This window comes from Octopus sinensis, linkage group LG5, assembly GCF_006345805.1.
Source record: "Octopus sinensis linkage group LG5, ASM634580v1, whole genome shotgun sequence".
NCBI lineage: Eukaryota > Metazoa > Mollusca > Cephalopoda > Octopoda > Octopodidae > Octopus > Octopus sinensis.
In genome coordinates, this window is record NC_043001.1 from 117,549,066 (window position 1) to 117,564,065 (window position 15,000).

Below are 15,000 nucleotides of genomic sequence, written 5' to 3' on the forward strand. Positions count from 1 at the left end.
CACACTGACACACAGACACAGACACACAGGCACACACACACACAAACGTATGCACTCACACACATATATGCACACAGACAGACAGACAAGTACGTGTTTACATTTATACACCCCAAGAGCACAGACATACTGAACATATATATATATATATAAACGTTATACGTCAAGATGTTTTGAATTTATAACATACACACGTGTTTTCGTTACGCGCGAATGTGTGTCTGTGTGTCTCTGTGTTCGTCTATGAATACTCTGTCCACGCTCACACGCAGGGAATTCACTCACCTTGAAATGTCAAATAAATTTAACACCTACACCAGCAGCAACTACAACAACAACAACAACAACAACAACTACTACTACTACAACTACTACTACTACTACTACTACTACTACTATTACTACTATTACTATTACTACTACTACTACTGCTGCTGCTGCTGCTACTACTACTACTACTACTACTACTATTACTACTATTACTATTACTACTACTGCTGCTGCTGCTGCTACTACTACTACTACTACTACTACTACTACTACTACTATTACTATTACTACTACTACTACTACTACTACTACTACTACTACTATTACTATTACTATTACTACTACTACTACTACTGCTGCTGCTACTACGCTAAAAGTAATAATACCGACAACAACAGCAACAAAAGCGACATGGAAAACAAGACGACGCAGGAATGGCAATAACAATAAAACTGATTATACAACAACAACAAAAACAACAACAATAAAAACAGCAACAACTGCAACTACAAAGCAACAACAACAACAACAGCTGCACTGACAACAATAACAAACACCAAAAAAGAAAACATTGCAACATCGATAACACTGGCAGCAATAAATGATATCAACAAAATCACTAGATCCACCACCACCACCACAACATGTACAACAACAACCTCAGTAACACAGTCATAACTGCAACAACAACCACAACAACAACAACCACCCACAACAACTACAGCGACAACCACAATAACAACCACAACGTTTGACAAAAAATACCTCCAAAAAAAATGACTGACAACAACGGTAACATTTTGACAACTTCATCACCAACAACAACAACAACAACAACAACAACTTTGATAATAACAATGACAACAAAATACATAAATGGCAACAAGAGATTCGTCCAAGTGGTGAGTGACTGGATGCAGTTGCTTGGAACCGCTTGAAATACCAACGAAATTTGCCTTAAATTACAGCCGACCATATATATATATATATAAAGCTGAAGTTGTGTGTGTGTGGTGGTAGCCTTCAACTAACACTATCTCCTCCGAGACCCTGCGGCGCAAGCTGACCAAAATTGAGAGTATGATAGAAAAAGGCTTCCTCTGCATTCCGTAGAAGAAAAAAATTCAAATCGGACCATGTTAACACCAAAAACTTTTTACATTAAAAAGGTGCTTTTTTTCTATGAAAATCCCTATTTTTTTCGAAATTTTTACTGCTGTGTCGCCATTTTTCGGTGTATTTCAACCAGAAAAATGTTCACTTTTCAAAAATTCCAAATCTAAAGGGTCGAAAAGAAAAGAAACCCGAGCAATGCCGGGCTGTACTGCTAGTCTTAAATAAATAAAAGAATAGAAAAACTCGTTGGATGGCAGGGTTCTGGGTAGACTGTAGGCAGTGTCTCAGAAAGAGGTGTGATGGTCGCGGTTGGAATGCATAAACTTCTACAACAATCGTAACAACAATAGCAACAACAAAAAACAAAAACAAATTAAGTTACAACCACATCTACTACAACAACAGCACCAAACATCGAAATACAAGTGACATTAACAATAACAACATTAACAAAAATAATGAGGCGGCGAGGAAGAGGCTCCACTTGCTTCCTCGACCTACGAGAAACAACAGTGAAATTCCTTTCCCTCCCTAGTTACACTGTAAAATGCTATAAAAACAAACACACACACACACACACATCGCAGTAATGTGATTCTATTATCTGTATCTAAAAATGAACTAAAGTAGAGATTGCCATGGCTGGAAGGACTTTTAATCATAGATTTGCTCAGTAATAATATCTAACCAACAATAACAATAACAAAAACGAAAGCATAGCATAGATAACATCAATTACGAGGCAGAAAGTTAGTATCATCATCATCATCATCATCATCATCATCATCATCATCATCATCAATAACAACAACAGCAGCAGCAGTGACAAAAATTAGACGACATAGAAACAGGGGAGATAACTTCTTAATTAGGTTTAAAACATATGATACAAGGGGAGGTAACTGGCACAGTAGTAAATATTACTAACGTAACGAGCGAAGTGGTTGTCTAAATAAAAATCGATATTGATTTCTTTGAGAACTTTCAGTTGTTGTTGTTGTTGTTGCTACCTGTCTATAAGTTGGATCAAACTGAATAAACTAATAATCTAAGACATTCCACCTATGACCATCCCATTATTCTCAAACATTGTGCAATAAAGGACACCATTATCTATTTTGACTTGCATTTTTAAAATAGAGTGTAATTTGAGGAAGATTTAGCCGTTATATCGAGCATCTCGAACGATCGCGTGGACGTTCTCTCAATGACTCATTGTAGTTCCAGATTGTTGTTGTTGTTATTATTGTTGTTGTTGTGGTTTGTAGTTTTTGTGGTAGTGATGTTGGTGACGGCGATGGTGGATGTCAATTCTAATCGAGATGACCCTATGATCAAACACACTCAAATCAGACCATACAGCTTTTTTGTTTCTTGTTTTCTTTCTTTTTTTTTTTCAAACAGTATATCTGGGGCTGCATAATTTAATGTATTTTTTTTTTAATAAAAAATTGCAGGCATGAGTTTTAAGAATATTTGGCAACTATTTCTAGCATCTGCATAAGGCATCTAGCTATATAAAGTTAGGAATATGTAATATGTAATATGCAATATTCATATCATTATATAGCTGAATGTGTTATATATACGCATATATACTAAAGGCGGTGCTCCAGTATGGCCGCAGTAAAATGACTGAAACAAGTAAAAGAGTAAAAGGGTATAATGCCATGTACTTTAGCGACATAAGTAAAAGCAAAACTTTGACGAGGAATTAAAACTGTATCGCAAATTTATTTCGACGAAAGTTGACAACAAACTAACTTGACGGTAACCATTACAGACATCAATAACATATCGCAGCTGTCGAGGGTGATTTATATGCTCGATATAGTAGCCAAATCTCCCTCATATCACATGGCCGACATCGGCTTGGAAACGTCATGTTGGATAAGGTAGTCCTAGCTTGATACATTAGGATAAGATGGAGTGGTAACAGCTGCAAAGTCTTTGATCATTAAAAGTGTTTAGAGTTGACTTGCGGCTAAAGTACAATAACAACAACAATAACAACAACAACTACTACAACTACAACAACAAACAAGCAAAAACAAAAATAACAACAATGACACTCACTTCAGTGAGTGGGATGAGGGAGTAGGAATGATGTTTATATAGACTCCACCACCACCTAAATATAATGAGTCTTGTATTTACTTTATCAACTTCGGAACCGTCCAGAGAATATTTTAGAGTTTAATCGAGTTGCTAGAAAGAGCAGCAAGATCTGCTGAAATCACACTATAGTGGCTAAAAGAAAAATAGAAAAGAAAAGAAGAGAAAAGAAAAGAAAAATATACAATGAGTAATGCAGTCTTAGATATCTGAACGGAATATAAAAAAAAAAAAATAGACAACCATGGCCGACATCACATCCGGAAAAAAATCTGCTTGATCATTGCTGACCTGAAGCTACACAACAACAAAATAACTATATTACAACAACAACAACAACTACTACTACTACTACTACTACTACTACTAAAAGTGAATTCTGTGCTAATGTGATTTGAACTCAGATTATAGATCATGAAAAAGACAAAACCGAAACAAACTGAAACACTTGCTCTAACTCTCCCATCACGATAAATAGCGGTGACAGTGTTTCTGTTTTTGTTGTGTGCATGACGAGAAGTGAGTTTGTGGAGTTAATGCCTTTCCTGATAGCATTAAAAATTGTACCGGAACGATAATTAAACTTTTTGAAATGATTATATATATATGTGTATGTGTGTATGTGTGTGTTTGTACTTACATACATACATACATAAATATATGTGTGTGTGTGTCTGTATCTATGTATATATATATATGTATATCTGTAGATAGATAGATAAATAGATAGATAGACACACATTCACACGCACGTACATACATACATACATGCATACATACATACCATACATACATACATACATACATACTACATACATACATACATACATACATACATACATACATACATACATACATACATACATACATCATACATACATACATACATACATACATACAACATACATACATACATGCATACATACATACTACATACATACATACATACATACATACTACATACATACATAATACATACATACATACATACATACCTACATACATACATACATACTACATACATACATACATACACACACACATACATACATACTACATACATACATACATACATGCATACATACATACATACATACATACACTCATATAATACTTATATAAAGTACAGAAATATTAAATTCAGACAAGACATTTAGTTTTTAACTTTGGATGGAAGTTTTGTGAAACAGTTTTTCTTTTATTTATTTTCGATGCACTTGCAAGAGTAGTAAAAGTAGTAGTAGTATAGTAGTAGTAGTAGTAGTAGTAGTAGTAGTGTAGTAGTAGTAGTAGTAGTAGTGAAAGTAGTAGTGAAAGTAGTAGTAGTAGTAGTAGTAGTAGTGTAGTAGTAGTAGTAAAAGTAGTAGTAGTAGTAGTAGTAGTAGTAGTAGTTAATATGATGCTTGTAATGGTGTTTGTGGTTGTAGTCGTAGTAATGGTTGCTGTACACATAATTGAATACAAGAGAGACAGGCAAATCGATAAATAGACGAGACAGACTGACAGGCAAGTGGATAGATAGATAGATAGATAGATAATAGATAGATAGATAGATAATAGATAGATAGACACACATTCACACGCACGTACATACATACATACATGCATACATACATACGTACATACATACATACATACATACATACATACATACATACATACATACATACATACGTACATACATACATACATACATACATACATACATACATACATACATACATACATACATACATACATACATACATACATGCATACATACATACATACATACATACATACATGCATACATACATACATACATACATACATACATACATGCATACATACATACATACATACATACATACATACATACATACATACATACACACACACATACATACATACATACATACATACATACATACATACATACATACATACATACATACATACATACATACACTCATATAATACTTATATAAAGTACAGAAATATTAAATTCAGACAAGACAATTTAGTTTTTAACTTTGGATGGAAGTTTTGTGAAACAGTTTTTCTTTTATTTATTTTCGATGCACTTGCAAGAGTAGTAAAAGTAGTAGTAGTAGTAGTAGTAGTAGTAGTAGTAGTAGTGTAGTAGTAGTAGTAGTAGTAGTAGTAGTGAAAGTAGTAGTGAAAGTAGTAGTAGTAGTAGTAGTAGTAGTAGTAGTAGTAGTAGTAGTAGTGTAGTAGTAGTAGTAGTAGTAGTAGTAGTAGTTAATATGATGCTTGTAATGGTGTTTGTGGTTGTAGTCGTAGTAATGGTTGCTGTACACATAATTGAATACAAGAGAGACAGGCAAATCGATAAATAGACGAGACAGACTGACAGGCAAGTGGATAGATAGATAGATAGATAGATAGATAGATAGATAGATAGATAGATAGATAGATAGATAGATAGATATATAGATAGATAGATATAGACAGATACATAGATAGATAGATAGACAGATATAGACAGATAGATAGATAGATAGAAAGATAGATAGATAGATAGATAGAGAGGGAGAGAGGGATGGAAGGCGAAGGGCGAGAGGGGAGAGAAGACGGAGGGAGAGAGAGTGACAGGAGGAGGAGGAGAAGGCAAAGTGGTTTTTAAAGAATCCTATAGCTTTGAGGAATGAAAGATCGTGCAATGTTCAGGAAACGAACATCGAAATATTTTGCAAAAGTGGGACAAAGGAAAACTAGTTCATACACATATAAACATGCACCTACACACACAAGCACAATCGCACATATAATATATATATTCTCTGTGTCTGCTTCTCTCTTTCCGTCTCTCTCTCTCTCTCTCTCTCTCTCTTTCTTTCTCTCGCCCCCTCTTTCATGTGCACACTACACATGCACAAACGCACTGGCCCCCTCGCTCTGTTACTCTATCTCTACAATACACGTGCTCACTCTCTTTTGCACTCAGTTCCTCTCACTTTTTCACACGTACGCATTCGTATACAACTTCACAAAGAAACACAGTCTTTGTCTCTGCCTGTCTGTCTGCTTGTCTGTTTATGTCTTTCTCTCCCTCTCTCTCCCTTTCACGCCCCCTCTCTCACTCTCTCTCTCTCTCTCACTCTCTCTCTCTCTCTCTCATACACATACTCAAACTGATACAACACACACAAAACGCACATGGTAAACAGAATGTTGTTGTCACAGATGTTTTTAAAAAAGTACACATATGCTTATGCACATATAGACATACACATTGACACATGTATACACACATATACATCACATCATATATATATGCGAGTAATAATATAAGCATGTATATATGTATGTATGTATGCATGTATGCATATGCATGTATGCATATATGTATATTTGTACATATCTATGTGTCTATCTCTCTCTCTCTCTCTCTCTCTATCTATCTATCTATCTATCTATATATATATATATATATATATATATATATATATATGTGTGTGTGTGTGTGTGTGTGTGTGTGCATGTGTGTGTGTGTGTGTGTGTGTGTGTCTGTGTGTGCGTGCGTGCGTATTGAATGTACTTTATAAATATGTACTTGGTCTGAGTGAATGTGGTAATATTAAAGTGCATATTGATACGTATGTCAATATAAATGCACACAAAAGCGCGCGTTCACACACACACACACACACACACACAAGCACATGTTCTTAAATACACGTCGATGTACTTACAAATGCATTGACATGCGTATATGTATATGCATACATACGTGAATGCGCTCATACTAACATACAAACAAAAGAATGAACGTTGCTATTTTGTTTAGAGCAGTAGTTTACATATTTTATACGTGAAACGGGGAGGAAATGCCAGACGAATAACGAACCGAACAGACAGACATCTAAACACATACTTGTATGTGTGCAAGCATTTCCAATCTTGGAAAGTTTTAAAGTTAATATAAACACATACACACGCGCGCGCACACACACACACACACACACACACACACACGCTCACACACACACATAATTATATATAAACATATGTGTGTGCATCTGTGTATGTGTGTGTATACATGCACACATATACATATATATATATATATTAATATATATATATATGTATGTACGCGTGCAGGTGGTAATGCGCATATATATATATATAATATATATATATATATATATATATGCGCATTACCACCTGACTTTCTGGTTTTCGACACTTTTTCCCGCCATACGTAAAATGTTTATTCCTCACTTCCTCTCTCTCTCTCTCTCTCTCCTACTCTTACCGTGTTTCCTTTTTTTCCTTTGAAGAAGTTATAACGTCCGAAATGTCAATACATCCCATTTCTACTCTTCTAACGTTAGATTGTTACCAATATTCGTCATACTTTCTTCTTTCTGTGTTTGTATTTGACCTTACAGTACATATGTATTAGTCTTTGCAGAAACACACACACACGCGCGCGCGCGCGCACACACGCATACATGCACACTCACATACACAAACGCACATACACACTCACTCACCCCCTCCCACACACACACCCGTACATCCAAATAGACATTCTTACGCGCACTTAACTTCGTTTAACAAAACCCAAAAATTTTATTGAAATAAAGGCATGCTTAATTATTTTTTAATGAAAAGAAAACACTGCTTTTTATTCAGCAGATATGATTCAGCACCGTCCATTGGACGGGGGGGGGGCATTTTGCTCATGTATATATATATATATTATATATATATATATATATATATGTATGTATGTATGTATGTATGTATAATGGGCTTTTTCAGTTTCTGTCTACAAAATCCACTCACGAAGCTTTGATCAGCTCAGAAGTATATTAGAAGACACTTACTCAAGATGTCATGCTGTAGGACTGAACCCAAAATCACGTGTTTGGGAAGCAAATTTTTTACCACACAGCTACACAGTTATTAAAAAGATGGTCTATTTTGAAGGTATTTTAGAACCAGTCACTTGATTGGTTGTTATACCATTGGGAGTAACAGATTGTATAAGTCGTGGTATGGTTAGAACTGATACATAAAATACTGGTTTCAAATTTTGGCACAAGTCCAGCAAGTTCAGGGAGAAAGGCTAAGATGATTACATCAACCCCAGTGTACAACTGGTACTTATTTTACTGACCCTGAGAATGAAAGGCAGAGTGGGCCTCAGTAGAATTTGAACTCAGAATATAAAGACAGACAAAATGGCACTAAGCATTTTGTCCAGTGTGCTAATGATTCTGCCAGGTGGCCACCTCCAGAAACTTGGCTAGCCACTGCAGAGAAACCTATTCTGTACCTTTTAAATCCCGGTTAATCACTCTGTATTATTAAGCTAAGCAACTCATGGCACTGATATGTAAAACATTAATTTCAAATTTTCGCATAAGGCCAGCAAGTTCAGGGAGTTGGGTAAGTCAATTGCATCAACCCCAGTACTCAGCTGATACTTCTTTTATAGACCCTGAAATGGTGAAAAGAAAATCGACCTCAGTGGAATTTGAACTCAGAACCTGAAGACAGATGAAATGACGCTAAGCATTTCACCTGGCATGCTAACAATCTTGCCTACTGTTGTTTACTGAGATATAAAATATTGATAATACAGCACTTAACAAATATATGCATACCATACTTCAAATCATGTAAATTTCTGATTTAGATTTATATTCATTAGTAGTTACATAGTTTTGAAAAATGATAGAATGTGGCTTATCATAGCATCTTCTGTTTCCATTGCTTTCCGTTGTTAGACAAAAAACTCAGGTGAAGATTTATGTAAAGTAATCCCTCCACTATTGCAGGCAGTGGCTCAGCGACAAAATTGCCAAGGGGGTGCAAACCCAGGTCCTAATTTTTTAAATGAAAAATGTGGATTTTTCCAATGTTAACTTTAAAACAAAATGCAGATATAATAATTTTTATTATTATGAGGGTCTGCTGAAATGTTCATAATCTGAGCAAGACACTCTCAATGGAATGTGACCAAATGAAGTTCATTTTCTAACACAGTTCCTCTTACCGTTCACACACTTCCATTAGGAGTTGCAGTGCTTGGGTCGCACTGATGAAGAAGCTTTTCTGTTGATCAAAATGGTCATTAACAACAGATAAGATGTCCTCATCATAGTGATACTGGTGCTCAGCTGAGTGTTTTTCTATGTTGGGAAACATGATAACCAGAAGGAACCAAATCACTAACATAGGGAGGATGATCAACCAGTTCAAAGCCAGTCACACACAGCAGCCATTGAAACCAAGGACTTGTGTGCTGAAGCATTGTCCTAATGAAACAGTTTTTCTGGGTGTTTGGTCTTGATAGCCTTTCATAACTGCCTTAGGAAGTTGGTATTGAAATTTTCCATTGATGGTGTGATCATTTTGAAGATAGCCAATAAACACAATATTTTGCATGGTATATATAATAATGTGAAGTATATTTTGCATATTAAAATGTTAAATTTTGGAAATGTATCAAGCAGAGCTAAAATAAGCAGTAAAAATACAAATTGCAAGTATTTCAAAATGTGGGACACTACTTGACAAAAACTAACAAAAAAGGAAGAAAATAGTAGTGCTTGTGTTCCAAAGGTACAATGAGAAGGCTCAGGAGAAGGATAGAGAGATGGGGTAGAGGGAAGGAAGTTAGAAGGAAAGAAAAGAATGAAAAGTGAAAAGATAAACTGGGGATCTGAAATGAGTACTAGGCAGGAAATTGGCCCCTGTGCCGGTGGCATGTAAAAACAGCACCCACTACACTCTCAGAGTGCTTGGCGTTAGAAAGGGCATCCAGCTGTAGAAACACTGACAGATCAGACTTGAGCCTGGTGCAGCCTTCTGGCTTCCCAGGGCCCAGTCGAACCATTCAACCTATTCCATCATGGAAAATGGACATTAAACGATGATGTCTTACCTATGCACTGGTCAAGTAGAAAAACGATGAGTGACAAAAAATTGGATTGTCGTTTGGTACCAAAAAAATGAAGAAAGAGAGTAGAGAAGGTTAGGGAAGAGCAAGTAGGAAGAAAGAGAGAGTGCGGAGAAATAAGGGAATAAAGATAGATAGTAGGTAGTTGACAGAAATGGACAGAGGAAGAAATGGAAGGCAGTAAAGAGAGAAAAGCAGCAGATAGGTAGAGAGGTAGATAGAGGGGAGAGGAGAAGGACAGAGAAATAGATAGAAAAGAGAGACAGTCTTGCACCAAATATTGAACACTGGGTAGGGTACCACTGAGTGGGAACAGAAGTGAGTGTGTGACATCACATTGACTAACAGACCTAAAATACTGCACAGAAACTCAACAAACATGCACATATAATGATAAAGGAAATTGTTGTATACAGTGCTCAGGTGCACTACAACTAAAAAGAAAAAAATGGCCATCAGGTGTATTGTTGGCGGATTTCAGGACACATGGAAGTTTTGAAGGATGTAGTGTCTTGACAGCTAACAACTGATGCAGGTGGTTTATTCCATGCTTCTGCAATTCTGAGCATGAAAAATTGTTTCCGAAAGTCATGGGTGCTATGTTGTTTTTTGATTTTATAAGCATGTCTGTTAGTAAAAGTTTCCCAAGGTTGTTGTTGGAAATATGGTGGATAATCTTGTGGGTGTCAATCAAGTCGGTTGCCAGACGTCTGGGCTTCAATGTATCCATGCCCAGGAATGCAAGACGTTCAGAGTATGGTAGATGTCTGACGGTGGGTATTCGCTTTGTTGCACATTTCTGAACATTTTCCAGGAGATTTATATACTGAGAAAGAGAGGGGTTCCAGACTGGTGATGCAAATCCCAAGTGTGGACATACCATTGTTGTATACAGTTTTAAATAGATAACTGGAGAGTGGCTGACAAAGGTCTTACTGAGAGATGCTAGCATAACCTCAGCCTTTTTGACAGTCTTAGATATGTGGTTTGTCCAATGCAGATTGTTGTTTACAATAATACCTAGAAAATGTACACCAGAAGAGTTCTTGAGATTGGTGTTGCTGAGGGAGTATGTAAAAGCTGGATTTTTCCTCCCAAAATGCATGGTGACACATTTGTGTACAGATAGCTTGAGATGCCAGTCAGAGGTCCACTGCTACATTCCATCCAGACTTATTGTAGGATAGGATAAGCTCTTTTTATTTCAAGGTACAGCTTGGTATCATCTGCATATTTCAACACTGAACTTCTCAGGAAGTTTTCGACCAAATTTCCCGGAGGTTAGAAAATCCACGGAACATTCCAGGAAGTTTTCGACCAAATTTTCCGGAAGCTAGAAAATCCTCGAAATTTCCAGGAAGTTTCCGATAAAATTTCCCGGAAGTCAGAAAATCCTCGGAACTTTCAATGAAGTTTTCGACCAAATTTCCCGGAAGTTGGAAAATCCCTAGAACTTCCCATGAGCTTTTCGACCAAATTTCCCGGAAGTTGGAAAATCATCGGAACTTCACAGGAACTTTTCGACTAAATTTCTCGGAAGTTGATGAATCATCGGAACTTCCCAGGAAGTTTTCGACCAAATTTCCTGGAAGTTGGAAAATCCTCGGAACTTCACAGAAACTTTTCAACCTAATTCGCCGGACGTTGGAAATCCTCGGAACTTCCGAGGAAGTTTTCGACCAAATTTCCCGGAAGTTTTAAAATCCTCGAAACTCCTCCATGAAATTTTCGACCAAATTCACCGGACGTTGCAAAAATCCTCGGAACTTCCCAGGAAGTTTTCGACCAAATTTCGCGGAAGTTTGAAAATCCTTCCCATGAAGTTTCTGACCAACTTCCCCGGAAGTTGGAAAATCCTTGGAACTCCCCATGAAGTTTCCGACCAAATTACCCGGAAGTTGGAAAATCCTCGGAACTTCCCATAATATTTTCGACCAAATTTCCCGGAAGTTGGATAATCCTCGGAACTTCCCATGAGCTTTTTGACCAAAATTTACAGAAGTTTGGGAAATCCTCGGAACTTCCCATGAAGTTTCCGACCAAATTTCCCTCAGCCTCCCTGTAAACCACCAAACTTCTTTAGTCAGTATCCTTGAACTAAATCTGGTCCAGGGCCCTCCCAAGTCGACGTTTTTCCTAACACTTTACTCATTAATGCACGAGTTAGTCTTAGATCTGGTTACGTCTCACTCACTACTTCTTCCCTCACTTTCTTTAACCATACTTCATCTCCATTATGATTGACTGACTTATCCCAATCTTCTCTGGTCTGTCTCAAATAATGTGTTCTGTTGATACTGATCTATTCTTATCTGATATCTGGAGAGCTTTCCTGCTACAGGTATGATACGATGTTTCAACTCTTCTATTATTGTCCCAAATCCTTTCTCTTTGACTAAGTATCTTTTCTCAAGGGAAAATTTGCATCTTGTGTTTCCTAACGTATTCAGTTTCCAATCTTCTATTCTATTCAGATCTTGTCTTAAAGCCTTCACTTTATTTTGTAGTGTCCTTTTCCACATTTGCTCTTTATCATTATAATTATTATTATTATTATAATTATTATTATTATTATTATTATTATTAGTAGTAGTAGTAGTAGTAGTAGTAGTAGTAGTAGTAGTAGTAGTAGTAGTAGTAGTAGTAGTAGTAGTGAATGAGAGAGCAGTGCATGCCATCAAAATGACACTGGGTACAAATATACGAAACCCAGTATACCCATCATGACTACCCGTCTGATAAGGGTACAACCATATGTGCACGACATGGTGATCTCATACCAAGATAAACAGCGCATGACCTTGCTGGTGGGACCCAGTTAAAATTTTCTTCAGATCGAGTAGCCTACTTGTTCTAAATTTCCCTGAAGAAGGTTTGTTTAAGGATGAACAAAACACCCACGCCTCCAGAGGCGAATAATTCAAACTCCAAAGAATTCCTCTCAACACATGGCTAAGATGCTCCCCTACTACTTCTGCTCGTGATCAGAGATACACATATTTTCAGTCACCAAGGGACATGCTCAACTGGTTAAGGTCAAACAATTGACAAGCAAATCAAATCTGTGATATTGAGCAGAATATTTGTTGTATCCCATCTTCTATACCAAGACAAAACAATGCACATGATAACACTTCCAATCAGTTTAGATCAAAACTTATGAGAGCCACTGCCTGGTGCAGCATCAGAGCAGTTATTATTATTGCTAGTATTATTACCCTGCGCACGTAAGCATAAGCAAGATATTGTAATTACTCATCTTTTATTGCCTGTGTGTTTGTAAAATTACTGGAAAACGGCTGAGCGGATTTTCACCAAATTTGGCAGAAATATTCATTGGGTGAGTGGCTCGAAATGATGAAAATTTGGTTTGATTATCTTCAGACATACATAAATATATACATAGATATGCGACTGTGTGTGTGTGTGTGTGTGTGTGTACAGTGATGGATTCGAGGGTTTCGTTTATTTACGAGTTGACTTCTTAATTTCACCGGAGTATAAATACCTATAATGGTGATACTTAAAAAAAATTAAAAGTTCAGTTAAATAGCATGGGTAGCAACGCATTGTAAGCCACACTATAATTTGCGATGAAAATTTATCTGCACACAGGGTAAACATCGCTCCTCCGATACTTTTTTCATCCTCCTCCTCCTCATCATCATCATCATCATCTTCATCATCATCATCATTACTATTATTATATGAAAACTCAGCTTATTTTGCTAGGTATGATGGAAAGTGTCAGCTGTCCACAACCAGCAGACTAACATGACATCTGTTTTACTGGTCATGCTTCAAGAACCCTGCAAAGAATTCTTGCAGTTCCAAATATTGCTGATTCTTGTAGGTGTTCTACCTTCACACTTGCACCAATTTTTTTCAGCCAAGTTGGTAGTTGAGTGTTGATACTTCCAAGTGCACCATTTACTATTGGTATCACGTCTTCCCTCTTCATTGACCACAACCTTCGTATTTCCCACTTCAAATCGTCACAGTTGTTTATTTTTCTTCTTTTACATTGATCCTGTTGTCCCCGGGGACATGCTATGTCAATTATCATACATGTTCTTTCTTTTTTATTCACAACAATGTCCGGTTTCCGATGCCAGGTTGGGTAATCGCACTGGATCATTGCATCCTACAGGATTTTGTAACTCTCATCTTCGGTGACTCCTCCTGGAGTTTACTCACACCACGTCTTTGCTCTTTGTAGGCTGTGATTTCCCATTCTTGCCACATTGTCATAGCGTCTTTTGTATTCGCGTTGTGCCGATTTCGGGCATTCGCTAATGACGTGCCATATCATTTCACCCCTCTCACCACACATTCTGCATTTGTCACTATTGGTAGGGTTGTCCATTCTGCACTTTATATAATTGGTCATTCACGCTTGTTCCTGAGCTGCGCATATGAGTGCTTCTGTCTCTATCTTCAGGTCACTCCTCCTATTCCATAGCCACCGGTCCTCTGTATCTGTCTTGGCGTTCACATCGTACATTTTCTTTTCCTGCCATGCTTTTTATTTATTTGCTCATTTCTTGTTTAAATTTTTCTTTAGTTAAATAAATTTCAATTTT